Here is a 24,664-nt window from a genome sequence, read left to right on the forward strand (position 1 = left end):
ACCCTCTATTCTTAGACCCTGGGAAAACTCTTACTGCTTCAGATGGTCAGTGCATCCCTGCTGGCACAGCAAAACTTCTATTCTTCAGCAATGGATCAATAAATTCAAAGAGATGCAGCAGTCCATCTTGTAGAGTCGTTGCAGCTGTAAAGTTATTTTTATTTTTAAGCCAACTGATAGATAACTAATAATGACTCCTATTTGCACTAAACATGCATACACTCTGTAAAGTTTGGCTTCCAGTGTCTCTCTGTGTTTACTCTGTATGTTACAAAGCTGATTTAAAAATGCAATGCTTCTGTGCAAACCCAGAACATCATTTGCATTAGCCTTACGAGGCTGTTTATTTAATAATGAATCACTTATCCCTCTCTGATGTGTCTAACCTTTCCTACCTCATTTGCTGTCTCTAAATAATGAGCTTTAACTAGATTATGTACAAACAAAAACAATAAGTTGTTTATTATTTTCCACCTGTGAATGAAATTACACAGAATTTTTAGTTTGGTGTTACAACTTCGCCATTACTGTGCCATGAAACTGATTTAAACGCCATCAATAACTTGCCATTATGAGGTATTTGGTTATTAATGTCACACCAGTAAACATTTAACGTGCTTTAGAGGCTTATCACGACAATATGATGTTAGAGACTAGGACATAGACTTATCATAAACATGTCATGGCAGGCTTTAAGTACGGTAATAAACTATTACTACTTTCAAATACTTTTCCAGCAGTGCCATGCATAATTAATTACTGTTACCTCAAGTAAAGCGGTTGGGTCTTGAAGCAGCATAAAGATGCAATAAGGTGCAATGACAACAGCCATAAACAATCATAAAGTTTAATTCATGCTCATGACTTGCTGTAACTATTACACCATTGCACTGTCTCATGTGCAGCCAATTAAATAGAGTGTCATCTGAAAATGCTTTAAGCGCCTCAAATCTTCCTGCAGGAGGATGAGGAGAACGTCTGGCTCAGGAAAGTGAAGGAGCACCTTCGCTTTCACTGTAATCAGGCACCCATGCAGTGAGATACCCATCAACAACAACAACAACAACAACAACAACAGCAGCAGTCCCCTGAGATAAGAGTGAGGGATAAATTTGCTTTGTCTCTGGTGCAGAGACATCAATGAGGATATGTCGACGCAGATATAGATACTGGCAGGGGTTTTGGCACATACATCATTTGTGACCTTTGGCTAAAAACACGTTGTGCTGTTAAAATTGGCAAATATGATGTGCCATGTTACATCCAATGGGGCTAAGAGGTTGCTGACAAACTGCAACAGATGGACATCTGCCTGTCATCTGACACTCTACAAGTCAAGATCTAAAAGCAGCAGCAAAAAAAACCTGAGCGAACAGGATGTTCACAACCGTACCACAGACCTCATCTGTCTGTCTGTCTGCAGCCTGTAACAGTTTCACTGCAGCAGCAGTCTAAGAAACAGCAACGAGGACATCTACTCTCACATTTCTTTGGCTTCTAATCAAGCGTGCTAGACATTTCCAGGCAATGCCGGCTGCTAATAAGACTAGCAGAACCTGATGGGTTATTCTTGTAGCCAATATCTCCTCAGCATCAGGCGTCTACTGTCTTCTGCTTCTAATTTGCATTAGCACTGCAGCAGACACTGCAGCTCATGCATTGTAATGTCGACCTATGTCAGCAGGTTGTACCGCCAAACTCAATCAGTCCGATTAATAATAGATGCAAAAGGCAAAAATGAGACCTCTTTAGGTGGAGAAATGTTGCAGGAGTAATGCCTATAGATCCTGTGTGCCTCAACACTTCTTTGGGAAGCTGCACAACCTGGACCAAACTAAACCTGTGAGTCACCATGTGTAATAGTGTGTATTCAACATGTGCTTCTCTTTCTGTCTTTCCATACCAGAGCCACTGATGTGTTTTCATATTCAGGCTTTAAGGACATCAAGGTGTTTTTAACATTTTGGTGGAAAATTCTATTTGCAAACAATTACCTTCTGTATTATGTGGTTTAAAACATAATCGCTGCCACTTTATGCTCTACGTTCCCTCTGAGTTTGTACTTGTAACAGAACATGCCATTTGGTAGGTGCTTTTATCTAAAGTGCTTAAAAACATCAAGAGTGCTTTCAATTGTTGTATTTGTGGCCCCGGTGAGTTTGAACTGTTCACCTTGGATGTGGTAGTGACATGCTCAACAAATCAGAACCTGTAGCATGTTCTGTCTGCAGAACAGTCTGCCGTCAGCCCATGCTCTATTTTTCATGCTGAAGATTAAATTCAGCCTAACCTAATTTTGTTGTGTGGCAGAGAGTGACTCAGGTATACAACGCCACTGTGTCTGCAACACAGTCTGAAGTTAATGTACCAGAGCTCGTAACTAAACCACGTATCTGATTGGGAAAGAAATCCCGATTGATACCCTTCACACATCCTGGAACAAAAACATGCTTTATGTCTGTAATTTTTAAGCTTGGCAGACAAATTCTTAACTATTATTGCTTTCTACCTTTGTCATATTCTCCAGCTACAACAAAGAACTAAAAACTGTGATCCAAAATTTCACAGCTTCAAACAATAATTAGCATGTTGCAACAAGGGGGCCAGTTATATTGCGAGATTTCAGATTGTGCAGATTTTCTTCTTTTATAGTGCTAAAGCAAAAAAAAGGAACAAAAACTGATACATGTATTGTTACAGATTGTTTCAGCTGTTTTTACAGGGAATGCCAATGGATCATAAGACTTCATATGCATTTCTGTGCTAAGCCACTGGACACACCACCACTTTCAATGCACAGTGTTATAAACTTACTTTACTTCTGGTACTTCTATAAGTTACTTAAATTTGAAATTTATACTAACTGATTGTCACGCCCCCCACCTCTGCTGCCAGCTAGTGGTAGATTCTCCTTCCCTTTCCCATCTCTCCCTCTCCTAGCTGGTGTGTGGCATGCAGACAGGTGCTGCCAATTACAATCAGTGGAATTGGCGGGCGAGCAGGTGGGAGTGATCACCACATATCATCCCTCTTCCATACAAGCCAGACGCTGCCATTACTCGTCGCCGGATCATGAACTACCCCATTTGGACTCCTGCCTGTTTGCCTCCCCTGCTTGGATCACCCCAGATCGCCTCGGATCTCCGTCAACCGTCACGGACCCATCCAAGACGTCAACTGCTGCAGCACCTGTCTGGACCCGGTTCACCACCAGCCCACTCCACCTCTCCTGCCCTGTCCTCCCGTCTCTTGTTCTCATGCTCCGACAGTTAAATTCCCTGCCTGCTCTATGAGCGAGTTCAGTTTGTGTGTTCCCAGTTCCTAGTGAGCCTAGTTAGTTTGCTTGTTTCCAGTATTGTAGTAGCTTGCCCTGCGCTGAATTATTTGGTAGTCATGCTAACTTGTACCTGTTCTTTGATTCATTCTCCTGCCTTGGTTGTACCAAGTTTGGGTCAGTTTTTGCTAATTCCATTGTTCTTGTGTAGTTCTTGCTTAGTATTCTACCACCATGCTTTGGTGACCTATCATATGTCAAATCCTGTTGCAGTTTTGTATATTCTGTAATAAATAATAGTGTGAATTCAAATACGCCAGGCTGTCGCATCCCTGTTGCTCTGCATCTGAGTCTCTGACATCGGCATTGCAACACTGATATTATAATTAACTGTAATATTAATGACAGTCTAATGAATTGCTTCTGACACATATATAAGAAGTTATAAGACATTTTCTTCTAATTCTCTATTTTCTGTCAACGTTTCTCTTCAACACTTGTGACAGAATTGAATTCATGACATTTTGCAACCACTGCCACAAGCAAATACCCAAATTTAAACTTGGGTTGATTTCCCCAGAGGGGTAAAATTGGCCCTTGACACATATTTTAGGCTCACAGATTCATGAAACACATAAGTAACCATTTCAACTCTCAAATTCAAGCAAGCGAAGGAAAAACAGCCAAACTGCGTTTCTGTGCATTTTCTTCTATGACAGAAGTGATATTCTCTTCCAGGCCCTGACAGTGCTGACTAGAAATGCTGTTTATTGGAAGTAATCCGAGGGATGGCGGAGGAGCTGGGTTCATGCTGCGGACTGTGTGAGACTGATATGGACTGAGAGAGAACATCACAAGTCCCTGAGCTGGGGTTTCTCTGTCAGCCAGCGATCCCCGCAGCTCGCCCTAGGGCCCGTTGGCAAAGAAAGTTCCCAGAGCTTTCCACCTGCAATGTCACGTTGATTACACAGCGGGATGAGCAGAAAGGAGGTTACTGATCACGTTTGCTCTCTCGCTCTCCGGCTGTCTTTCGCTCTATGTCTCCCTCCTTTTTCCTGAACCTATCAAAATCAGAACTTCCCAATAGGAAACAAGCGAGAGAGGGTCAATCTTCTCCATTCCAATTGCCCACAAGGCTTAACACATCTGTCAGACCCTGCAGAGGATAGCTGAAATAAAGGAGGTTGCCATGACAACAGCTCTGCCACTATGCCACCTGCATGTCTCCTATGGGAGAGGAAGAGGCAACGCCTTTCTCACCGCCACCGAGGTCTTTTCTCACCTTCCTGTCTGGGAGAAACCGTCCCACTAGAACACGCTAATGGGCTGATGGAGGTCATTTCACTGTATTTGTTTTATGCTAGCAGGAGCAACCAGAAGATGTTATGTCATTAAGTGTGATTTTTGCTGTTTGTGCTTTTGCTTCTGCTACTCTTAACACCGTTAATGGCCCGTTTGGAAAGTTGCTCATTTCGTGCATTAGTCTTTTTGCCTCCTGAGAAGATCCGCAGTGCCAAATTGATGTGAACGGAAAAAGAAAAAGCAGCCTCTGTCATTATGGCTCCTTGTTATCCAGGTTCAATCGAACAAGAAACAACAACGTTCTCAACAAGCTGTAAGTAGACAGTGGTCTTTTCTCTTCAAGCTGACACACCGGTAAGTTTCTGAATGAGAGCTGAGAAACGACGTCTGGCACTACTCTGCTTGGCTGATCTAAGAGTAGTCTCTAAGGCTGTGTATTTCTTCCTCTAATTGGTCCAACCCCCACATTCAGGCTGTCAGTGGCTTTACTTCTTCTGTTGGGGGGACCAGAGGCTGCCTGGGCCGCACAGTTCTGGGCGGGGGGCCGGACAGTTGGGGGATTGGGGTGGCAGATTCAGGAACATCCAGAGGGCATAATTACCAGCAAATCTGTGCACACCCGCTATCAGGCTATTGATGGGTTTTGTGGACTGTTATTTGTTATCGGGTGGCAAGGGCTGGTGCACCCTCATTAACACTTCTCACCTCTGGAGCAGAAAGCAGTGGAAGTAAACAAGCAAGAAGAAGAAAAAGAGTTTGTTTTTTTATACACACACACGCGCGCGCACACACACACATATACAGGGTCACAGCATGCACACGCACACAATTGCACACAAATGTACAGCCAGACACACTCAAATGCACACACAAGATTTTACAATTTAAAATTCAGGATAAATAGAATTTGCACATATGAAAATGCATGTGCACCTAAAAGGGAATTAGTCACTAAATAAAATAATTCTTTCCATTCCCTTCTCCCTTGGTTTTGCTTCTTTGCATTTCAATATTTTTTGTGTATTTTATGAATGCATAATATGATTTAATCTGTGGTTCAAGCTTTGCCTAAAATCAGTAAGAGCTGTCTCTTTAGGTTTAGTTGAGATGCTTCTCCTCAGCTCAGATGCAACTTGGAAATATTTAAATGACGTCACAGAGCGCTGTAATTGATAGGTACAGGTTCTGCAATGTGGTTTTCTATGTTTTAGGATGTAACTGTCACTTGCAAAACTCTGCTGTTGGCTGTTTTGTCGTTTTTTTTGTACTTTTTTTGGTTTAGTTGTTTTTTGTGTGTTGTTCTGGGGATAATTTCACATTAAAAAAATTTCAGACTGCCGTCGAGATAAATTAATGTTGATGTCTCAAAGCCGTCGCTCAGTTTAATGACAGTGAACCCCTCATAGTGCCTTCAGTGTCAAAAATGGGGACGTTTTGTCAAAATAATGAAGGCAAAGTTTTGATGAACAGTTCAAAAAGATTATTACATAACGCTTTTTATGCTGAAATACATTAAACTCTAAATTTCAGGAGAGTTTTATGGTCACAAAATCATGTACAGAGTCTTTTATGTTCTCCAGCTGAGATGACCGCAGCTCTTTTTTGTGCCTGCATCAAACATCTCTGTCCCTGTGGAAAGTGTGCTTCTGCTTTCCCTCGTGTGTTCTTGCTGCTGCCTCAGCTTGTTCACTGGTTGTCTAAATACAGAAAACAACAACAACAATGACAGCAGGCAGGCTCTTATTGTACCTTGTGTGAGTGATTATTATTACTCCGCCATGGAACGCGTCGGAGTTATGTGATGATCGGCATATGTTTGTCTGTTTGTCTTTCTGTGCGCAGCATTACTCAAAAACGGGCTACCGGATTTAGATGGAACTTTCAAGGAAGGTCAGAAATGACACAACGACCAACTGATTAGATTTTGGCAGTGATGTGGCTTCTAGTCAAGATCCACGGGTTTGTTAAAGAATTCTGTATCATTGTGAGATAGCAGCACGGCGTCAGTGTAACTATGACAAGTGAACACTACATCAGATGCCTGCTGACGATCACATGATTGCGATCCCACTACAAATCAACAGCTGCGGACTTATCGGGACTTATTCGGCGGAAATCATGCAATGACTGAGCAGCCTTGGAGGAGTACTGGCCTGTCTGAGTGCTTTTCTTGTTATTAAAATTCTCTATTATTTGTTCCTTCCATTTTAAGTTTGAATTAATTTTAACTTAGTTTTTATAAATGCATTTACACATTTGCTTTCCTGACAGTGTTTGTATCTTATTGCTTTTCTATGCACACTGACAATAAGTGGTGCTCAGATTTTATGATGGAATTTTAACTTTGGACCACTAATACATACTACAGATTTAATTAATTAATTTTATTTTATTTTTGTTTTTTCATATCAGTGCTGCAGTTGGGTATTGTTTGTGGAGCTAAATGACCATGCTCATTTTTCAGATGTCCAGCAATTGCTCCTGCATTGTGTTTGGAAACCATTTTTCCCCCTTAAGTTCACACACAGCATCACTTATCCTTCCATTCCTTTCAAAAATGTTTTATGTGGCCATAGATAACGGCACAAAGGAATCCTTTATAAAGGATTGCAAAAATTTTATCTGTGGTGGCAAAGAGGCTGCAAGAGGTTTTGGGAGAGCAGTACTTAGGTATATCTAGGTTTTTATTTATTTATTTATTTTAAATACCTCAGTAGGTAAATGATTTCAACTGTTAGTTTACATATTCTCAACTACTGTTCATGCAAAACAGTGCACAGCTCTGTACTATTACATCACGTCTGAGCACATTTTTTTTATGACAGCTTTCAGCAAAGTTTATTATGCTGTGCAGGAAAATATTTCAGAAACATATCTAAATCAATATTCCCCATACTGAGACCAACCTATATTTCTCAAATGGTCAGTGGGAATATTGAAGCCATGGCAAAAAAATATATCCGTCAGTATGTGCTGCTCCAAAGGAATATCTTAAATGAGGCTGTAAGGCTGCATCACCTTTGAATTTTGATTTATCTTCAAAAGGAATCTAGTCCTGTATTAATATGAAACCAGCCTCCATCTCCTCATTACTCCTTTCCATTTATTGCATTTATTTAACCTTTAATTTGATCATAATCACTGATGAATTAAGCCATTGTACATGTTTATCATTAAATCTTTACAATGTAGCCAATGTTTTATCTCACAGATATATTACCAGTACTTTAAAAAGCATGTTGTATAATTGAGTGAATAGTACGTTACTGCGCTGGAGTTTATATTGACAGTGAATAAAAACACACCATGTGTTTCTCCAACATGGTCAGTTTCTCTGTCTTCATCTTTCTCACTCCATGTTTCCATTCTTTGTCTTTCTGATTCTGTTTTATGCTCATCTTTCTCCCAAACATTCATTTCTCCTTTTCTCATGTCCTCATGTCTACCCTCTGTGGTATTGTCCATCCCTGTTTCCCCTGCCTACTCTCTTCTCGTTTCTCCTTTTCCATTCCCTTTTCCATTTTTCTCTGTATCTTCCTCCGGACCAGATATCGCTAATTTTCGAAATTCCTTTTCATCTCTGGCTTGCACTGTGGGTCAGTACTACTCTGACTTACAGAATTTAATTTGAAAGAAACTGGCTAAAATCCATTTTTAACCTACAATGTGGGGGCATGTAGTTAATAAGTTACAATAAAACTAGGATCAATTAAGAATGAACACATGACAGCCTACTTAGACTCAACCCCACCTTGGCTATGACATATGATTCCCATTTATTTCCCTTGGCTGACATTATGATAATGGCTCATGCTTGGTGTATATTATGTTCACTCCTAACTTAATTAGATTTGTGTTAAAGCAGTGGAGTTGGTTTGACTTAAAACTGTCAGATTTCTATCTAAATTCACCTTCAGAGGCAGCTGTCTCTCAGATCAACAGTAAGTGTCACCTTCTTCCTTCACTACAGTCTGTCAAATGCTGTTGAGTCCACCTGACTTTATAAGCAGCTTCTGATGGAAACAACATTAATGTGGATCAGAATGATCCCAATTTGGAAATCCTTTGTTCCGCTGTCCAAGGTCAGGTAATCCATCTTACCTTCACCCCTGGCCTGACCGATAACTAATAAATACAAACAATTAATCTTTAACAAAAAAAAAGTTTTGAGTTCTCCAATTTGTGGGGAGGCAGTTGTAATTAAGATACCATGATAAATGACCCTCAAAATCCATCCATCCACCCATCATCTATACACCACTTAGTCCTCATTAGGGTTGCAGGGGGCTTTAGAGTTAAGGCAGGGGATACCCTGGACAGGTTGCCAGTCTACCGCAGGGCCACATATACAGACAAACAATCACATTTGCAATCACCTATGGACAGTTTAGAATCACGAATTAACTCCATCATGTTTTTGGACTGTGGGAGGAAGTCGGAGCACCTGGAGAAAACCCATGAATGCACAGGAAGAACATGCAAACTCCATCTAGAAAGATCCCAGGAAAGCTGGGACGTGAGCCGGGAATCTTCTAGCTGCAAGGTGAAAGTATTAAACCCCGCCCCCCATAGAAAATTCCCTGAAATTATGAAAAACAAAATTATATCAAACCAAGAGTTGTACTCTGACGAGGAGGAGAGAATTTATGGCTGCAGTAAATTTGGTGACACCACAGTGCATAAGAGTGCATAAGTGCATAAGTTATTGTTTTTGTTTTTCTACTATCAAAAAATCCTTAAAATTATGAAAAAAAATATTTAATATCAAACCAAGAGTTGTAGTATGACCAGCAGGAGTCAGTTGCTGGCTGCAGTAAATGTGTTGAATATTTGTCTCTTCGCTGTTTGCATTTTGCAGATGGTTCCTGTTCACTGGTCGCACAGCCTGCTGCTCATAGACACCAATGTTATTTCTGCAGCTTGAAAGATACTTTTGATTAAACTGGGCTTGTAGCACATTGTCTACCTTACAGCGATGGAAAAGAGGCATCGTTTATGTTTAGACAACGTATATTTAATGAGTTATTGATGCCGGAAGTCCGAATTTGTGAATATCTTTCCGACTTTACCGAACTGTGTTTTGTTTCCTGACGCCGCCGTAATTCGCTGGTTTCATGCTGTCATTTACGAGCATTTCACTACAAATAACATAATTCTGTCTTGTCCTTTAATAAAACCAAATTTAAGGTAACTCTCGAGGTATAGCTTGAGTTTTTAGGTACTGATGAATCTTCACCCGTTTTGCGTTTTTCAGACACCGTTTCTGTCAGTAATTTTCTAACTGCACACAAACTAATGAATCAGGATGAACTAGAGCCAACCTGAAGAAAGACAAATGTGTTTTAAAAATGTTTTATAAGTAGACTCGTGATGACACAGCGAGTCTGTTATTCTGATTTTATCCAGAATGTAAAAATCCATTTTTTAGAAGCTCACAGCCTCAGAGCAGACAAAGCTTTGCCCCCCCTCAGATCTCTGGCGCCCCCTCTGGGGGGGCACGGACCCCAGGTTGGGAACCGCTGGTCTAACGTACAATTTATCAGCTTCTATCACTAGGACAGTTAAACAAAACAAGTGCCAAAAGGAATAAATGTACAGATAGGAAATGATACGAGTGTTGTACTATTTGACCAATCCACAAGTTTCATTTCACTTTGTTCCTGAATCCACCCATCTATGACATCAGGACAATCCTAATCTTTTGGACCACAGGAATTTGAAACATAATAAAAAAGTTTTCAACAACACATACAAAAGCAAGATTGGATTATGTGATCTAATCCAATTTGAGAATCCTGTTGTTCTTTTGAACAACCCATTTTTCAAGATGTGATACAATGCAATAGCCAAAGTCCAATCAAATCACCTCTGATCAGCTGCACCCAGGAGTCTCAGGGAGCCTCATGTCTGGCAACACTGAGTTAGACTCCAACATGGGAAATTTCTGTCCAGCCACAGAATTTCTAATATTTTTGAATTAGACTGCATATGAATTAGATTGTTGACAACAGGGTTGGCACAAATGCTTTTAGCAACAGGTCGCTGTTCTTGCATGTTTGCAGCTGTTTAATCTATGGACTACATTGTGTTGCAAGTCTAGTTTTGGATTTCTATTTTATTTTGTTATTTAAGTTCTTTTATAAGCATTGCTTACTAATTTTAAATAATAAGGTATTTCTGTTTCTGTCAGCATGTGCTGTAAATTAATAATGGAAGCTATGAAGAACACTTAACATTTAGGGTAAGAAGCACACTTATGAACACAGACTCTAAGTTTGGGAGTTTAAGCAAAGCAACAAAATAGACACTTGTATCCCACATCAAACTGATTTAAAGATGAAAAAAGCACACAAAGCTACTGAATATTAAATTTTCAGTCAAAACTCATGTTATCTTTCTGTACCTAATCTCTTCCTTCAATACTAAATGTCACAAAGTGAAATTGCTTATATTTAACATTTCAGTCAGACACAACTATACAATCTTTTTATTTATTATTTTTGCTTTAAATTTCTACAGTTCGATACGGTCACTGTGCAAATCCTTCGAGCATTGAATTTCCTGTCATTAAAGTTTCAATCTAATCATTTATATAGCTTTGAATAAGAGCATCATGCATGCCTTGTTATCTGTACATGTAAAATTCTTTGTCACATGTAGGTTATAGCCTAGTCTCTTTTCCCTGTACCTTTTTCCCCGTAGTACTTAATTTGTCTGAGTGTTGGTGGTAATGAAGCTCTGTCATTGCATGCTGTTTCCACATGAAGTCACCAGCTTGAATTATCAGACAGGGACTGAAACATCGGGGTGTCTGAAGATGTGAGAGTGATTTAAGGATGTGTGTCGTTCAAGCAATTAGTTTTGCGCTGTACTCCAGGGGGACTGCATACATGGCAGCATCGGGCTCAGCGGTTGCAATTAACATCTTGTGACTTGATGTTCCCTTATACATTTTTAATAAACTCATTCCAAACAAGAGTATTGTGGTTCCACAAGTAAAAGTAAGTGCAGAAATGTAGCGTGAGCCCAACCTCTCAAAGTCAAAGAAAATGTTGAGGAGACAAACGTGTGTTTACTTAACTGACAGTTAACTTGTTAAAACTTGTTTGGCATGAGATCAGATGAGACCGTGCTTAATTTTCTTGGCAAATATTAGATATTTTTTTCAGAAGACATCAATAAAAATGACCGAATTTAGCGTAAAGCTTTCATTTAAAGGTAAACAAGGACAGCTTACCTTGACATATCACACATATCACATATCAAAGCTGAGTTCTTAGTGCAGCCGCCTGGGTTCAAACCCAGTCTAGTCCCTGAGCTCCATGTCACCTGCTCTCTCTCTCTATTGTCACCATCAAATAAACCTTAAATGCCAAAAAAAAGGCAAACACAACCATTTCAGACAGATAACAAAACCAGGTCGAGCAACTCTGTGAATAATGAGCTGCAGTCATAATTTGAGTTCAGCTGCTCTGTGTGTAAAGTGAGCAGTGAGCTCTCATTCACTAATGAAATTTCCGTCTGCAGGTTTCATTATGGTGCCACGCGACTGAAACAAATAGCAGCATGGGGACATCCCCGACCCCGACTGATCCTATCTCACTGTTATCAGCCTCATTGTTGTATTTCTAGGTGAAGGACACGGTAAAAGGCTGCACAGTCATTGATCTGACGCCTTTGACTCGAAAATGCAATTAGAGGCTTGCCATGACTTCGTTGGTGGTTATCACAAGGCACGTTGCAGCCGATTCAGACGTCAAACTGTGGCTACACACAGTAATGATTATTTCCTAATCACTCAAGCTGATTTCAGGGACTTCATGACTGCTAGAGATTGATTACATTGTGACTTTTTATCGAATCATCACAACCGAGTTTTTTTTTCTTTGTTTTTTTTTTTTTTTTTTTTACTTTTTGTTCGTTTTTTGACATGTCACAGCAGAAAATGGAATTCTGCTTCAATTGACAACTGACAAAATGCGCAAAAATGACACGTTTGCTTCCAGAGACAGATGAGACTTGGAATGGTGTGGTATGTTGATGAATTAGCCACACACACTGAAAAAGTTCAACATCTGGCCGAAATATTCATGCGTGCCCTTTGTAATCCACCCCCTCTGTTCTTGATTTAATTTCAAGGATGATGAGGATTTTCAAATGTCACGTTATTTCATTTTTTATTCTGTTTGGAAACACTTCTTCTAACTACTGTATCTGGAGTGTGTTATTACAACATTCAGGGGGAGTTGCTATGTCTTACAGTCACTATTATATGCCTTGTTGACGAGATCAGCATCTATAAGGCGTGAAGACAAAAATGGTTCCCAAGTCTGCTACTAAACCTTTTTAAGCTGGTTCAATTTCAAAACACAAATTCCCCCGCTGCTTTAAAAAGCTGAGTTAAAGAATTTAAGAAAGATAATTAGTAAAAATAGAAAGTAGAAAAAACATGGATATCGAAAAATTTGGATAACACCGTAACAAAACGAATATTCAGATATTCGGGTCCAGCCCTAAAATAAATACATGTGAAATGCTTCACGTTCCTACATAATGCACCTGTGAAATTGACATAGATTATTATTGGTAAAATGGAAATTACTGCATTAATGTGCCCTTCAAATTGCAGTTGACAAACTGCAAAAGATTTTTCTGGACATTTGCGGTCATGCCATGGAGACACCTGGCTTTTGGTTTCCTGTGACAGTCACAAGCCTAGCAGGCATCACCCCCTGGTAGCAGTTCACCTGGCTCTTCTGCTTTGAACTACCTGCAAACTGACAGACCACTGTTACTCCAGGGGTAAGCTTGGACCTTCATGACAGATCTCTATTTTAGGCAAAAACCGGAGTGCAAAAACTGAATTTATTACCTCTTTAGCCTTCTCTCTTGCACTTTGATAGTTACTGTGAAGTGTGGTTATGAAGAAAAGTTACTACTCTGCTGATGTCAACATTATTCATGCGATATTGTATTTGTCCCCATACAAAAAGGAACAATATGAGTGTTCAAGGTTGTTACAAACAACTGTAGAAATCCGAGTAAGCAATAAACTGTACAGTGCAAAAACTTTAAGTTGGCTTGTTCCCTGAAACCTCCTTTTATCCACTCGTAAAGGTTTAGAGCACCTTGGAAGTCCAGAGCAGGTAAGCGTCACAGCGTCAGTTCATTCAAGTACATGAACACAACGGAAGAATTCAAAAGAGGTCAACTAAAAGAGGTCAACTAACAATTTCAGCAAAAAAAAAAAAAAAAAAGGTCTGTTGCACATCAGCAACGATGCTTGTTGTAAAGTTTGGTCTTGCTTCACATCCCTGTGTGTACTCCTGTGTACTGCTTTTCAGATGCTGAATGTTCTGTGGGTAAAAATAGGTTCCATACAACAGCAGCCTTCAAACCCCAGAATGTAAACCACTGGTGGTTTAGGCTGTTTTAAGGACACACACTATTTGGAACTATATGAAATCAACCACTTTGATAAGAATGTAAGCCATTCAAGAGAAGCCAAGATTGCCGTCAGATGGGAGCCACTTCAACATTGAAGAGTAAACAACTGTGTGGTTTCAGCTTTAAACATAAAGGTTTACACAACGCCCTATTTTCTATGAGCGCTGGTCATTATTATTTTAATTTTTGAAATAGCTTTCCCATGTATTTGCATTCTGTAATTCCCTGCCTCTATAATAGCCTATATTGTTATTGGTGGATTTCCTATGCAGGATTCAAATTAGATACCCAAACACAAAAGATTCACAGGAAATAACCAATTCATGAACTCAACATTATACAAAAGACAAAGACTAATGCATGCATGCATCTCCTATACCATGTTCAGGAATAGAGCCTTCTATCACAAGGGATCATGTTGGACAATACTGAGATTCTGCTGCTGGAAATAATAATCTCTCGTGGTGCCGAAAACAACCATAGTCACTGTACTCTATTAATGGTTTGCTTGTTGTGTATCGTTTTTTCTCTGACAGCGGGCTTGTTAAGACAAAGCTTCATCTTCTTTAGCAGCCGTCAAACAAATTTCATCCTTGCATCTACCAGGTGGAGAGTTTTTAAAATGATGCTTGTTAAAAAGTGAATCCACAGTGATGGATTATCTCAGGCAAGTTTTTTAGTTCATGTTTTGTCTATTAAAAGAAGAAGTTGCATGGTAGTCAGTTAATCTAAAAAAAAAGTAAAAAAATTAAAAATACAGCGTACATGTATCTGCCAGGACCTCTGGGTGTGTCCTGAGGTGTCTAATACTGGGATATTAGCAGAAAACCTTTGGATATATGAAGTTGTATTTGTTGGAATAAAGAGTTTGGAGGTGAATTGCAGGTCGACGGGTGACTCTGGTAGTCGGAGAGTTCTGTTGAAGCTCAGACCTGACACTTTGAAAGCTTACTGGTGTCTTTGGTAGGTAGGTCTGCTGGAGGGCATTCATTTGTGTTTTTTAAAGTAAGTATTTATTGAGTTGGTTACCTGGTGTGCAGCGCAGGTGCTTCATTTCACTAAAATCCTTTGTTAGTTGTCTTCCTAAACGATTTCCTATCAAACTTATGGTTGTGTGATTAACTTTGGATTTGATGAGTGCTTGGTCTGGGATGCATCAAGCAAAAGAAAACGGTTCTTCTCTTCCTCAGTACACTATAAAAGCTTGCAAAACCTCTTGAGTGGGTCTTTAAAGCTGCTGTAATCAATATTTTAGATTAACAATGGATCCACTTATGTATTTGTATCAGTAGTGGCAAACCCTTAGGGAATTATCAGCCAAGTTGCACCCAAATATCCAAACTGGCAGACACACAAAGGTAAAAACTACCTAGAAAGCTTTGTGGAACATTTATCAACTTAAGAGCCAGATGCTTGCTTTCCTTCAGTAGTTAGTGAGAGCCAAAAACAGTGCTAAAATGAAAGTATATTAAATTATCTAGAGTTAGACACAGACAGAGCCCTCAAGGATGCTAATGCTGCTCTGAATCTAGTGGATGTGTTAAAAAAACAACTATTTACTTGTTTACTGCAACAACATTAAGAGGCTACGAAGTGTCAAAATTCTGTTTTTTTGTTGTTGTTGTTGTGCTGCCCATTAGTGAGCAAAAAGGTGATTATCGTAAGTGATGAGATTTGCTCAAAAGAGATTGGAACTGTTCTTGTTAGGGATTGTTTCAACCACAAGTCACAGACTTCAACAGCTGGTGGAGTTCAAATGGAGTTCATATATTTTGCTTCATCTTGACATTCTCTTTCTTGAATATCTCACTACCATTGGCAGTAAAGCTCAGCCAGAATACTTAACTTTTCAAATAACTGAAAGACAGGCAAGCCCTGCTTTACACTGTGATAAAAGGCAGTGTTTCAGACAGGGAATTGCTCTGCAGCATCTGATGTAGTGTTGGGGGTTGGAGGGTGAGAAGAACATTGTTTACTCACGGTTCATTAGTTTTTTGTGAGGTGGGTTTCTCCCTTTAGGCACCCACCATGCTAAGTAATGCTTTTCCTCTTTTTACTACCTGCAATTAGCCTTGTACATTAAAGTGCTTGCTGATGTCTGACTAATAGCGAGTATCTATCACAACCGGCAAAGCAGGAGGGCCTGTTCTCAGCTCAGAGCATGCTGTGTCATGTGTTTGTAGGAAACACCCCATTTGTTTATGCAAATCAATCAAAATCTGTAACTTATTCTTTATGTTGGCAAAATTTTCATAATGTCTTTGTATGTCTCTAATGTATCCGGCTCAGGGAATGCAATGCATGGTGAATGTAAAGATGCATTTGTGCATCATGCTAGTATAATGCTGTAGCTTACTGTATTTCCGGAACTGCAAAGTAAAGAAAACATGATTTACATCTAAAACTGGGTGAGTAAATGACATTCATTCAAATTACAGAGATTAAATAAAAATGTGTATGTCAGGTACAAATGTATACAGAAACCAACTCGAGCCCTGATGTCCTTTTGCAGGGACAATACTCCAAAACTCCTTACACTTGAATTCTACATTTACAGCAAAATGATGAAACATTTGTCACAAAAGAGGCTAACAACACAGTGACTCCAGATCTGCTGCTGGAACTGAATTAGACATGCATTATGTATTAAGATGTGCTTTTCACACCAGCCTACCAAAGGGCAGACAAAAAGAAACGAACAAAAACAGCTCTGCTGAGAACACAGGCAATACAGCACGGTATTGCAACGGTGGCTCAAATATTTGTGAGAGCTGTACCTTTCACCTTTCTACACTTTGGCAAGTTTATTACATTGTATATATCTAATCAGGAAAAAAAACTCATCAAACCACCGCAGCTAGAATGTGTGCTTAATACCACGTGGTTATTTGCTTTTAAAACGTTCAACTTATTGTGGCGACGCTGGCCATCTTTAAAAGGACTGTAGATTCATTATACCCTCATAAACCAGGTGATCCAAGCAAAGCAATGCGAAGATTTATTTTAAAAAGCTGTTTTCCATACTGATTCTTCCTTACATACATTTGCAAGTTCAAAAAAAAATCTGCTGATAAAGATTTGTCTGTGATTTTCCTGACCTGTTTCTCAGTGTGATGTTTTAAATTATGATGAAAGCTTTGGTATATGCAAAAACCATGTAATGCGATTACCTCTTGAATTTTTTACAATGCCTCGTCTTGGCTTGAGTTTCAGGACCTGTTCATCATTTGGTGTTTTTGTCAACTGCACCTTCAAAAGAAGTAGTGACTTGAATGTAAAAATATTCAGCTGTTCAGAATTTAATGGCTCAGTGGCTAATTGTGTCACACATTTTAGTTAGCTCATAATGGTGGGACAAATACTGAGCAAAATACCAATATATATACCACAATATTAAATGTTCCATTGTCCTCTATTAAAAAAAAATAAAACCCTACTTTAGTGAAAGTACTTTACTATTATCAACACTATTGCCAGCATAACATACTTATGAAAAGTACTCATTCTGCAGAAAAATCAACTCTGTGAATCTGATCTGGTGCATCATCCAGGTGGAGCATAAGTTGCTCAAGGTGGAGCATGTTAGAACAACACTAAATACTTGGTTTAGATCAGTGTTTTCCAATCTGTTGGTGCCAGGAACCAATTAAAGAGCGATCTGAGTCGTCATGAGATAATTAAACTGGCACAAAAAACAGAAGAACATTCCACTATGCAAATTTGCTTTTAGTTTGTGGGTTTTGTTTTCTTTGGTTTTTTTGCATCGTATTATTGAAAAACTTCAGCTCTTTGGACCTTTAGAAGTTGAAAATTCTAATGAAATTATCCCTCTTGGTGAAATTTGTCATTGGCAAATATCTGAACTCAGACTTGCTTCTTTTCTGTAAAAGGTCGTAAATTTTGTCAAATGCTGTTTTCAACTAAAATCTTCATATGAAAAATTACAAGTAAATGAAATAAATATTGTCAAATAAGAAATGCAGTGTTATTCAAAAATGTAGTGTAGCTGAAGTCTAAGTGGCAAACTAAGAAATTACCCAAGTACCTCAAGTATGTTAAAGTTATGTACACTACCTGAGTAAATGTACTTAGTTACTTTCCACCACTGGCTGTTAATCTGTTTCAATTTAAAAGAGTTTAAAACAAAGGCTTTGTAACTGTGCAGTGAAGCTGTTATGAAGAGCGACTGCTCATCCATGAATGTGCTCCAGATTATGTCAAAAGCCAAAGAGCGTTCCTTCCGATTTTCACAGGAAGTTACTGCTGGGAATCACAAACCATCGTAAGTGCAGTTTGATATGGATGTATTTCATGTACAAAATAAATTGCTATGCCAAAAATCTTCCTGCATCACATACTGAACATCTTTGGCAGTGAGCTACTAATGAGATTTGTTAGAGATTTCTCTGGAACTTCTCATGTCGTGCCGAGACATCGGACCTCAGCACTGGAACCAAACATTCACCAGAAACATAATATTGCAGAGAAAGAGGCAAGGGGTGTTATTTACAAAAAATCCCTCAATTTCTATGCGCTACATAATCAGAAATGTTTTCATTTCAACAATAAGGTGTTAATTATTGTCTGATTTCTGGTTGAGTGGGCCCTTGCAATCACCAGTGCTGAGCTGAGACTGAGACTGACTTGGCCTATATAACAGCTAAGCCTCATTAGCCACAGCCTCAAACCTGCAAGTGACTGGGGAGGCACAGAAACACTGATTTCTCCTGGTGACAACGAGACAACAGATTCCCACCAGAGCCACAGTAGCTATGGCATATAATTGGATATATTCCAACTCCCCAACAGAATTTTCCCGATGGTCGTCTTTCAAAAAGGAGACATCTTCTCCAAGCGTGAGAGAAGACCTGTGTGATTCTTGACCTCTACACTCCGCAGACACAGCAGAAACTGCTGCCTGAAGGCTACACCGTCTCTGGGTGACTGCAGGAAATGTGCACAGCTACGATAAGAATACAATGATTTTTTAGGGTTTAAAATGGCTGGAATCAAGAATAATGTTGCACAAATAATTTATTGCAAATTAATACTTAAAAAGCAACAAAACTGATAAATGACTATGTATGGTGTCCCTCTTTTGTCACAAACTTCATATTCCAGGTTGTGACAATATTAAAACCACTCACAGGTGAAGGGAAAATCATTAATTATCTTGTTACTATGGCCCATGTCAAAGTGTGTGATATATCAGGCAGCAAGTCAGCTCTCAGAGTTGATGAGCTGGAAGCAGGAATAATGGGAAGTATAGAGATCTGAGCAACTATGAAAAGGGCCAAACTGGGATGGCAAATCGCCTGGGTCAGAGAAACTCTAAAACACTAGAGTCTTGTGGGGCATTTCCAATATGAAGTGGCTAGTACCTACCAAAAGTGGTCCACCGAAGGATAACTGATGAACTGGCAACAAGGTCATAGGTGGCAATCAATGTGCACTGTGAGCAAAGACTGGTCTATGTGGTGCGATCACACAGAAGAGTTGCTATTCTAGTACAAATAGCTTAAAGCTGCTATGATTTTTTTTTTTTTTTAAAAGGTGTAAAAATGTGTACTGGGATGCAAAACTGCAGACCAGCCCCACACTGACCTCAGTTTACCAATAAAAGTGCCACCAGTGGGCGCATGAACATCAAAACTTGACCATAGAGCAATAGATGGATGGATGGATGGATGGATGGATGGATGGATGGATGGATGGATGGATGGATGGATGGATGGATGGATGGATGGATGGATGGATGGATGGATGGATGGATGGATGGATGGATGGATGGATGGATAGATAGATAGATAGATAGATAGATAGATAGATAGATAGATAGATAGATAGATAGATAGATAGATAGATAGATAGATAGATAGATAGATAGATAGATAGATGATACTTTATTTTTTTATTACAATATTTACACATTTCAAGGCATGGTCATTTAAAGTGAATTTAGTGATTTAAAGTGACTTTGACAGGTAGTAGGAAAACAGTTTTATCGAACTACCTAAGGTGCATGGACATTTTATGATAATAATCACATTGGTTCTACTGTGATTATGACTGTGACGCCCCCAAACCACTCAGTCATGAGTTGTACATTCTGATGGCCAGAGGGACAAAAGAGTTCCTGGCACATTATCCTGCTGAAAGAGGCCACAACCATCAGGGAATACCACTTCCATGAAAGGGTGTACATGGTCTGCAACAATGCTTAGGTAGCTGGTACATGTCAAAGTAACATCTACATGGATGGCAGGATCCAAGGCTTCCCAGCAGAACTTTGCCCAAAGCATCACACTGCCTCTGCCAGCTTGCCCTCTTCCCATAGTGAATCCTGCTGCCATGTGTTCCCCAGGTTAGCAATGCACCTGGCCATCCATGTGATGAAAAAGAAAATGTGATTCACCAGATCAAGTCACCTTCTTCCATTGCTCCGTGGTCCAGTTCTGATGCTCATGTGACCAAAGGGATCAGCATGGGGACCCTGACTGGTCTGCGACTCTGCAGCCCTATATGCAACAAACTGCCATGCTCTGTGTATTCTGACACCTTTCTATCAGAACCAGCATTAACTTCTTCAGCAGTTTGAGCAGCAGTAGCATGTCTGTTGGATCGGACCACATGGGACAGCCTTCACTCTCCGCGTGCATCAATGAGCCTTGGCTGCCCATAATCCTGTTGTTGGTTCACCACTGTTCCTTCCTTGGACCACTTTTGATAGATACTGACCACTGCAGACCAGGAACACCCCAGAAAAGCTGCAGTTTTGGAGATGCTCTGACCCAGTCGTCTAGCCATTACAATTTGGTCGTTGTCAAACTCGCTCAAATCCTTACGCTTGTCCATTTTTCCTGTTTCTAACACATCAACTTTGAGGACAAAATGTCCACTTGCTGCCTGATATATCCAACCCACTAACAGATGCCACGATGAAGAGATAATCAGTGTTATTCACTTCACCTGTCAGTTATCACAATGTTATGCAAGATCAGTGTATCTTTGACATAATGAGGATTGCCGGGTTTGTGTGTTTGCACTGTCTACCTGGAGACGGCAGCGGGATGCACTACTGGAAAAATGCAAGTCGCTAGAGGCAGTGTGATGCTCTGGACGCTGTTCTGCTGGAAAACCTTGGATCCAAGCATTTGTGGATGTTACTTTACACTGTTGCAGACCACGTACTCCCTGTCATGGCAGCAGTATCCTCTGATGGCTGTGGCCTCTCAGCAGGATAATGCTACCTGCCACACTACAAAAAATTGCTCAGAAATGGTTTGACATAGAGTTCAAGGTGTGGACTCGTCCTCTGAATTCCCCAAGTTTCAGTCCAATTGAGCAACAACCGGATGTGTACAAAAAAACAACACATGCCAGTAGTGGCCCCATCTTGTAATTTCGAGGACCTGCTGCTAACACCTGGTGCCTGATACCAAAGGACGCCTTTAGAGTTGTTGTGAAATCAATGCCTCAATGAGCCTAGCGGTGTGTGTCCACAGGGGCGTTTCTACACGCGAGGCAACACGTCGCCTCCCAACATCGCCTGCTTGGTAGGCGTGTCACTACTACTATGTGGTCACATGACAGGCACTTTACCTTCAGTCCTGTAGAGGCACTGGACCGACATGATGGCTTAGTCGCAAACTTTCTCTTTTATGAAGAAAACAGCTAAGTGAAAAGTATTTCTGAAAACATATGCGGTGAGAAATAAGCTATGCAGTTGCTGAATCTGTCCTTAGTTAAACAACAGCTAGATTAGAGGTTTGACAAAAGTTTTGCAAGGCGTCGGGCCGCAGCTCGACGCACCACATTTGCATAAAGTGGGCAGCCACAACACAGCACCCTCACACTCAAAACGCGACACTGCCAGAATGCAATATGAGTGTTTCACATAGACAGTGATTAAAAAGCATTAAACTGATGGGTCCTGTGGGCACACACCATAAGGTGTTTGGCAGCTCAGGGGTGACATACAATTTTAGGAGGGTGGTTTTAGTGTCGTGGCCGATCGGTGTGATTTGATATGAACTGCTATGTTGCCACTGCTCAATCACACGCATACAGTGTAACACATATTTAGCTAAACTTATGTGGATATGCATATATTCAGGCTTCCATTTTGTCTTCCATGAAGCCACGAGATTATTAACGAACCTCAGTGACAGTTCAGTCAGAAAAACTATCTCCTGTTCCCTCTTTCTGATGATACTCTGGTTTTGAGGGAATCATGTCTTTGTAGTTAATTTTAAAACTGCTCCCTTTGCTGACTGTTGTCAACTGTCTGATCATTGCAGTGCCTTTCTACCCCTTTCACCACCAGATGTCATGACAATGATCCACATCTTCAGTAGCATTCTTAACCCCTGCTCCATCACTACCAGTATTTAGATTACATTGCAGGGTATTCATGCCTAGTTCAAGCTATAACTACTCCCCAAAAAGCAATGTCATAACAGAGTGTAATGGCCATAGACTCCTAACATATTTTGACTTTTTCCCTTATTATATCTATTATGTCGAATAAATGATTTGCTTAATCTTTCAAGTTGAGGTAAGCAGTATTTTTTGGCTTATTTGGTCAAAAGTTCCGAGAAAAATGTAAAGCATATTAAGATATTGTAATTCAATTGGTTTGAATTTCAGGCTTTAGAAAATCTAGAGTGTGATGGTACATTTTTGACAAATCTCAGATCTTTTCAGCCAGATCTGGTGAGATAGTATGAAGAGGAAAAAGTCCACAGAATAAGTAGGATATGCTGGCACAATTTGTTAAACAGAGGACATTCCCTCTGGAGAGCAGGGTATTAATCCCATGTAGGTAAGTGTTAACTTTTAGCTTGACTACTTTTGCATGCTTGAAGTGTGTGCATATGATCAGATTCGTCTGGTAGGAGCTTAGGACAGAGCGAGGGGAGGAGGGCTGCATTTTGAAATTCTGGCAGCTTTCTTTTTTGCTCCTGTTTTTTTCTGCCTTTTCCAGATTTCTGCCTTCCCCAGTTTAAAGTCTTTCCTGATTGAATTGATGTTGGGTGATAATGCCTGACACACACAGTCCTCCCAAGTGTGTTGGATGAGACTGAGTTCATGGCTGTGTGCAGGCCAGTCAAATTATTCCACAACAAACAAGGAAAACCATTTCTTTATGGACTTGGCTGTACGTTCATGTTGAATCAGGAGACACTCTTCCCCGGACAGTTGAATCGCAGTATTGTCTGAAATATTGCTGCATGACTGCATGATTTCCCATAGCTGGAACATATAGGTGTGGCTACATAAGAACAACCCAGTCAAAGTACACATACAGTACTATATATATATATGTGTGTGTGTGTGTGTGTGTGTGTGTGTGTGTGTGTGTGTGTGTGTGTGTGTGTGTGTGTGTGTGTGTCATATGGTGAGCAGTGCATTAAAATGTGTGAAAATATGTTCTTCTGTATAGAAGAAAGGACTTTAAAAGTATTTAGACATCATTTGAATTCAGTGTGGATTGGCCTGTCATGACTTGTCAAGTTAAACCTAGCTTCATAAACAGCCCCAATTAAGTACTGAAAATAGATCCTGCAAGATGTGACATATTTCACACCATGTTAATGAATGGATTTATTTATTTTTTCATCCACCTCAAGTCTAAGTTCATTAGCAGCTACAACACTTTTCAAACTGGTACAATCCTCAGAATCGACAACACCCAAGCTAGAGAGGATAGAGTTGTTCTTTAGATTATAGTTTTAATCAGTGACCATATTTTCATTGTCAGTTTCTGAAAATCCAGAGAAGTTTCTCATATGAAAATAAAGAAAAAGAAATTTTATTTGAAAGCATCCCTTCTGTAAAATCAAAGGCTCTCTCCACCCATTGAGTACATGTGACTAGAATGCGTAACAGCTCCCTTCTGTTCTCCCCCTGGCCATGCAAGTAGCACATCCAGTTTGCATACATTAGTCAAAGCCATGATGTGGATTTATGCATCACTTTGATGTGTTTTTGTTTGTAATCCACTGTCCCTTTTTGTGGCATTAGGGGCTCAGGATGGTTGGAATTCAAAGCGAGAAAGACGGGTTAATGACACCAAGAGAAAAGCTGGACTTAGATAAAATGAAGAATGTCTTATTATGTCAACGTTAAGGTCACATCGGTGGGTGCATTGAAATGTAAGGAAACTGTCTCCCTAGCCTGGCAACAGGAAGGATTATGAAACACAAAATTACAAAAACACATTGTATGTGATGGGAGAAGTAATTGGACTTTTTGGCAGTAATAATCGGCATATTCAACACTCCACAATGCAAACTGTCCCAATGCACTATTTTGAATACATTGTCAGTTGTATTATTTTTTCGTGAAGGGAAAAATCCATTTCTTTTTCTTTCATTTTTCACACACTGAGCTCACATTTTCAAGACATGCTCATTGCACAGCATTTCAAAAATGAGTTTTAGTTCAACATTTACAGTACAGTATGTGCAAACTAATAATTAGATTTCGATTTACAATATTTCAGCCCATAAGCAAAAAACTTGCTGAACTGTTCCTGTTTATTACTGTTTATTAATTAATTTAAGAGTGAAAACCATCTCCAGTGTCTCCATCTTGTTAATATCACATAGCTCTTTTTGAATGTCCCAAAACTGTTTA

This window comes from Amphiprion ocellaris, chromosome 3, assembly GCF_022539595.1.
Source record: "Amphiprion ocellaris isolate individual 3 ecotype Okinawa chromosome 3, ASM2253959v1, whole genome shotgun sequence".
Lineage (NCBI taxonomy): Eukaryota > Metazoa > Chordata > Actinopteri > Pomacentridae > Amphiprion > Amphiprion ocellaris.